The sequence below is a fragment of the Pteropus alecto genome, unplaced genomic scaffold (genome assembly GCF_000325575.1).
Source record: "Pteropus alecto unplaced genomic scaffold, ASM32557v1 scaffold246, whole genome shotgun sequence".
Taxonomy (NCBI): Eukaryota; Metazoa; Chordata; class Mammalia; order Chiroptera; family Pteropodidae; genus Pteropus; species Pteropus alecto.
In genome coordinates, this window is record NW_006437742.1 from 931,006 (window position 1) to 938,298 (window position 7,293).

Here is a 7,293-nt window from a genome sequence, read left to right on the forward strand (position 1 = left end):
TTGTAGGAACTCCATCTGAAGACCATGACGGGTCAGAAACAGACTAAGGAAGAGCAACCACAGCACTGGGGGGAATGCCAGGAGCATCTGTTGCCACGAATATCAAAGGAAGTGAGTTTTCAAAGATGACATACATACAATGGGATATTACTCAGTCATCAGAAAAGATGAAATACTGCCATTTGCAACAACATGGATGGATCTTGAGATTATCACGCTAAGCAAAATAAGTCAGACAGAAATAGTGGAAAACCATATGATTTCACTCATGTAGGATATAAAACTGAAAGCAACAAGTGGGATAAACAAATAGAGACTCATGGACATGGACAATAGACTCGTGTTTACCAGAGGGTTGCGGGGAGGGAGTTAGATGGGGTGAAAGGGGTCAAATATGTGGTGACAGACAGAAATCTAACTATGGGAAGTGAACACACAGTGTAAATATATATATGTGTTACTGTCAAAATGTATAGATGAAACTTCCTGGATTTCATTAACCAATGTCATCATAAAAATTGTAAAAAATAAATAAGTAACTAAATAAAATAAGAAAGATTATAAAATTTCAAAAGGACATAATTGTGACTTTATTAAAAAAAAAGAAAACCTTGTGTTGCATCAAGATATTTCGAACTTACAACAAAGTCATGCACAGCCCTAGAATGAGGACTCAGTAAGGCAGTCTCAGGAAGGAAGTGCAGGTCCCATAGTAAACTGTATGTCTGGAGTCAGTTTTGATAACTGGAGATGCCCATTCTATTTTCACCCCTCATTGGTTCTCATCTGGGGGCACAAAAACAATCTAAGCAAGTAAGTACATTAATAGTGGACACTACTGCTCCCTTCTGCCAACTTGAGCAGTAGTCCTCCCTCTGCTCCCTAACCCTATACCCCCAAGAAGGGTTGTTAGGACAGATAGCTGCTCTGGGCTATCAAAGATAGGTACATAAGAGGCTTACCATGGAGTCAGGAATATAAAGGCCCCAAACAGACCTATCTATTTGTCTAGAGCTGTTCAATGAAGAGAGAAAAACAGTGTGCATCCTAAGGTGGCTCCTTTCTATTGGAACACAAATGACTCACCGAGCAGTCCAGTAGGATGCACAATGGATTTTAGAGTCGGAGACATGCTGGACTGAGACCCAGCTTACTCTATGTGTGACCTTGAGTAAGTCCTCTAATTTTTCTCACTCTCTTGTTTATAAAATGGGGAAATCACCAGACATACCATCAGGTTGTCATAAACACTGAGATTAGAATCAAGAATGCCTCTAGAACAATGCCCAGCACATAGGATTCAAAGATGATTCTCTTCCACTTCCAGTCCCTGTTTACCATGAACACTGAAAAACAAGAACTGGATGAGGAAGGCAGCTGATGGGAAATGGGGCTATAAAATGAACTACATTGCACCAAGGAAAGTACAAAAGCAAAGCAAGAGTGCATGCTTGTATACCTTGTGCATACCTTGACCTTACAAAAGGAAGTGTAAGAGGATGATTAGGGGTACAGGCTCTGGAGTTAAAGTGCCTAGATTCAAATTCCCACTCTGTTACCTAGTGGCATGACCTTGGCAAATCACTTCAATCTCTTTATATCTCAATATCTTTATCTGTAAAGCAGGAATAATAACCGTATTTACTTCATGGAGGTGTTGCGAGGACCAAATGAGTTAACCCATATAAAGTGCTTACCTGGAACATAGAAAATCTTCATTAAGTGTTACTTAGTCTTTACGAAAGTAATATATAAAATGTCGAGTATTTCCACAAATGAATAATTTACTTCTGATATTTAATTTTTTAAAATGCACACTGTCCCTCAGTTAATCTCATAAAAGACTCCGCAGTCTTCCCATTTATTTTTGTAAGGTCAGTTTGTTGTATTCCGAGTGACAAACAATTGGATTTATCTCCCCTAGGACTTCTCATTCTGTGGCTTTAAGTGCTACTTAGATGTTGATGACTCTCGTCTTTTTTTTTTTTAAGGTTATTTGATTTTAACATAAAAGATACATTTTTTCCAGCATTCATGTAAAACTCTCATGATTATGGACAGATATTCTAGTTGAAGGAAGTCGAGGATAAAAAATGTACACTGAAGAACGCAGAATGCATTTTACTAAATTGTAAAGCCTGAACTGAAATACATAATTTCATCGTGCCAAATTTCCTACTCATTACCTGGTATATTGTGGTCACTTAGAACAAATGAAAATCGGGATTTTATATCATATCTGTCCCCCATAGTTGCTTGATTTCTATTCTTGGCTGCTACTATTATTTTTATTCTATTTGTGATCTGATTACCTTTAGGACAAAATTTTGCAAGTGGGATCACACCAGTTTTTTTATTGGTATAAAGTTCCCAAGGTACTCATCTCAGACTTTCATGTAATGATTAAACAAAATCAGAGGAAAGAGGTTCAGGGAACCTTTAGTTTTCTTGTCATCCATAGATTCTGTACTTAAGATGGCAAAATGCAAAGATGGTCTGTCTACTTTAAAAAACTTTGTCCTAAGGTATTTAGCCACAAAGGACCTCATAGCTAATTCTGCTTATCTGAATGATATGGGGTAAATGCTCTCAGTAGCCAAGGAGAGCTTTTCCATGCTTGGCAAAGCCCTGTGTGTGGTATATGCAGATTCTGGCAGCTTGATCCTACGGGACATAAATAATACTGATCCAGAGCAACTTCATAGCTTTTTGTAGTTTTCTTTTTTAGGCCTTCAATGTTGTAAACAAGGCAATCATGCCCTTGCCCTTGAACAATCCAATTCTTCAACATGGGATATTGAGCAAGACTGACTAGAGAGAGCATGGGGTCTGGAAGCTAGCATGGCCATGGTCAGGCTAGAATCACCCCTCCTCCTCCTACTTCTAAGTTACTAAGCAACATGCAGCTTGCTTTTACATCCCAAGTGTGCAAACCTTAGCCTGATGTTTGAGTGTCAGCTCAAAGATATCAAGCCTCTTACTTATCTCCTATGACAAAACTTTCCCTGCTTGTGAAGTTATGAAAAATTAGAACCATGTTGAGGAAAACATGCCATTTAGGCCTACAAATACTACTTCATTTAGGATTGTGAAGCCATTCCTTGCCAAACAGCACCCAGGACTGTCTAAGCCAGTTATGTCTCCATTCTGGTCTCCTTAGAGTTCACATCTGTCAGCCACCTGACTTGTCTACCTTCTTTAAAGATGCCCAGTCATAACTATACCATTCTCTTCCAGTCATCCAAAATAAACTACAGGCAACAACAAGATAAATAGGATGTGCTTCTCCTTGCTGAGTGCATTGACTTAAGGCATAGGCACATTTCCCCCTCTTTGAGCAGAGATGATATAATCCCCTGTCCTAGTACCCCTGGGCAGGGTGACCCTGGATGATGACTTCTAAGTCTTCATCCCTTTCCTAGACCTCTCTTCTAATCTCTAGGTTCAGCCAGCCAACTGCCTACTAGGCTTTTCCTGATTATCTGATCCATAGCACAACAAATCTTGTATGTCTAAAAAGAACTTTATTTCTTAACCTATTGATTCTATCTATACTAATACCTCTGCTCTCTATCTCAGCGGAGGGAACAATTCGTTTTTCTTCCTTCATTATATAGCTAAAATGCATTTTCTCCATTAAATTTTCCCTGATTACATTTACTTCATTCTAATCACTCCTTTATTTTATCATATCTTCAGTGTTTGGAGAAGACTCTTCCAATAAACATATTTGTGCCAAAAGTTTGAGGACCACTGCAGTCAAAAACATTTAAGAATCATCTGCTGAAATAATCTATTAGCAGTGATTTTTTAAAATTAATTTCTGTTAAAACACTTATTTTTATGCTTGGAGAAGCAGTCAGACATAGATTCTTGCCCTTTCCAAACCAAATTCCTTTTCAGAGAGCAATAGGAGCAGAAAGGGGAGCCACAGACTGTTTGAACTCTAAGAGGAAGACTTAAAAAGGCTGTTGAAGCTAAGACCTGGTGGTAAGACAGAAAGCTGAAATTGCCCAAGCAACAAAAAAACCTCTCCTTCTCTGTCAACACATCTTTCCTTCTTCTCTCTCTTAATGCTAAAGAATAGTGTCACCCACTGCCTTACAAAGCTTGAGAAGAGACAGAAAAAAATTATCTGGCCATAGAGCTTCTGGAATGAACTAACCCATTGTACTGTAAAAGTTCTAGAGGGAGAGAAAACAGGTGGCACACAAAATATCCGGGAAAGTGCTTTAATATGCTCAGTGCCCTGAACGTTAACAACAAGTCTAAATAAGTAAAAATAGAAGGGCTACACTACATTCGTTTGTACTCCCAGTATTGCAGACTGCTTTATAAATACTCCTTTTTCTCACTAGACACTGTGTTTTCCCTAGCAAGACTAAAAGTTCCTGGAGGCCATCGATAGCACTTCTTTTGTAGTCCACACATTGCTTACCACACCGAGTACACAGTGTTTGCTCAAGAAATGTTGACTGACTGATTATGAAGTATTTAACTATTTTTCTTCCCCTCAATATTTTCAGGAATGCTAATTATTCACAAAACTGTGCAGTCTTGGAAGCCAAGAGGAAATCGTCATCTGTTGGTATACATTTTGCTTTGGCTATGCATTAAACAGAGATTTCCTTTTGAAATGTAAATAAAGGATGCCCGATGAGACAGGATAAAGAACTATATATAGAGAGCAAGTAGCCAGAGTAGCAGGTCTAAGCATGCCCTTCCTTAACCAGATTAATGAAGTCTTGGGTCTGCCTCAGCCTCCCTCCCATGCTCTCCAGCCCCAACAGAAAAATTTCCAGGTGCCTATACAATGAATTCTGAAAGCTGGGCAGCATCTATAACAAGCTACATTACCAAAGAATTCAGCTAACAAATCTGTAATGATCCTAATCTCTGTTTCTGTAATAATAGGAAGACTGTAGCTTTGTTTACTTTCTGAGGAGAATAGAGAACAGGGAGAAAGAACCAGGAGAGGAGGAGGTATTTATGGCCCCTTTATGAAAAGTCAATCTGTGACAAAACATTTGCAGACAATAAAGAAGGAGAACAGGTTTGGCAGGAAAATAGCTTATTCCAGTTTTCTCAGAAATGCCTTAGCTGGTATCCTCTACCTCCACCCAATGTGAAATGTCTGGCTTACACTATGACTATAGTCATTCCTCATAGACAAATCTGAATTAGATAAACTGAAAAACTTCCAGATCACCCTTCAGTGTCTGGCTCTCATGACAGTATGTTATTATTTCTTTCATTGTATATATTATTTATAAGCATTTATGAAGTCTCAAGTTCCTTCTTTAACTGCATGTCTTATGCCTGGGCTTGTCCTGAAGCCTCCTGGACACACAGGCTCTTGCCGAATGAGTATAATAAGTACCCTGGATTCACCCTGTTATTATGGGGAAGTTTAGGGAACATCCCTAACCTTTCAGAAGGGATGACATCATAGAGGACAGTGATGGTCTTCCATAAGCCATCCTGTAGTGCCACTGTCAAAGACAAAATCTTAAACTGAATAGACTATGGAGTCAACTCCCAAAATATACTCTTACCCTTGACATGTAATGTAGTATTTCATCATTCTTTCTTAATTGTTAACATTTTTCCAGCTTTATTGAAATATAATAGACAATTAGTTGTTTTTACATTATACAATTCAATGAGTTTTTTCCAATTATAGTTGACTTACAATAATATAACAGTTTCAGTAGTATATCATAGTGATCAGAGAACCACATAACTCATAAAGCAATCAACCCACTAAATATAGTACCCCTCTTCCCCCTTACATGTTTATTATATTATTAACCATCTTCCCCATGCTACACTCTACATCTCCATGTCTATTCTGTACCTCTTAAACCCTTTGCCTTTTTTTTCATCCCCTAACCCTCCCCCCATCTAGTAGCCCTCTAAATATTCTCTGTATCTATGAGCTTATTTCCACTTTTGTTGTTGTTGTTGTTCATTTTGTTCTTTAGATTCCACATGTACATGAAATCATGCAATATTTGTCTTTCTCTGTCCGACCCATTTCATTCAGCGCAATATCCTCTAGGTGCATCAAGGCAATATTTTTTTTCCATCCGCTTCCTTTTAGTTTGTGTGTGTCTTTTAATCTGATGTGAGTCTCTTGTAGGCAGCATATGTATGAGTTTTGTTTTCTTATTCATTCAGCCACTCTATATTTTGGTTGGAGCACTTAATTCTTTTCTATTTGAGGTGCTTGTTGATAGGAATATAGTTACTACCATTCTTTATTCATGGTAGTAATACATGTTTTTTTTTTCTTCTTAAAGAAGTCCCTCCAACACTTCCTGTAATACTGGCTTAGTGTGATAAATTCCCTTAGCTTATTTTTGTCTGGGAAGCTCTTTATCTGTCCTTCGACTCTAAATGATAGCTTTGCTGGATAAAGTATTCTTGGTTGTAGATCCTGGGTTTTCATCACATGGAATATTTTGTGCCAAACGCTTCTGTCCTGCATAGTTTCTTTTGAGAAATCAGCTGCCAGTCTTATGGGTGCTTTCTCTTACTGCTTTTAAGATTCTTTCTTTGTATTTAAGTTTGGCATTTTAATTATGATGTGTCTTGGTGTAAGCTTCTTTGGGTTCATCATTTTTGGGACCCTCTGAGCTTCTTGGGGATGTATGTCTATTTGCTTCACTAGGTTAGGGAAGTTTTCCCTCATTATTTCTTCTAATAGCTCTTCGACGTCTTGTTTTTTGTTTGTTTTTGTTTGTTTTTTTCTGGTACCCCTAGGACACGGGTATTTTTACATTTAATAGTGGCCCATAGGCTCCTTAAATTATTATTATACTCTTGGCTACTTTTTTCTTGCCATTCTGATTGAGTGTCCTTGGCTTCCCCATCCTCTATATCAGTGGTTTGATTCTCTTCTTTATGCACTCTGTTTTTTACATCCAATATACTTTTTATCTCAGATAATGTGTTCTTCATGTCTGACTGGTTTCCTTTTATAATTTCCATTTCTATTTTTACATTTTTAATCTCTTTGTTGAAGTTCTCACTGAATTTATCTACACTTCCCAAAAGTTCAATGAGCATCTTTATAACCAGTGTTTTAAACTCTGCATCTGTTAGATTACTCAACACCATTATATCTGGATCTCTGTTCTGTTCTTTCATATGGTTTCTGCTTCTTTGTCTTCCCGTTTTGGCTGCCTTTCCATGTCTGTTTCTATGGACTAAGCAAAGCTCCTGAGTCTCCCGGTCTTATTAGTGTGGATTTGTGAAGTAGGTGTACAGTGGCACAGTCCTGAGGGGTTC

At 38.0% G+C, this 7,293-nt stretch overlaps 1 protein-coding gene and 1 pseudogene across 1 annotated transcript in view; one reads left to right on the top strand and one right to left on the bottom strand.

Annotated features, from left to right (window-relative positions):
• Nucleotides 1-129, top strand: part of LOC102894497 — a 13,033-nt pseudogene extending 12,904 nt beyond the window's left edge.
• MID2 (midline 2) overlaps nt 1-7,293 on the bottom strand; it is an 87,937-nt gene that overhangs the window by 52,349 nt on the left and 28,295 nt on the right. The window lies entirely within an intron of this gene.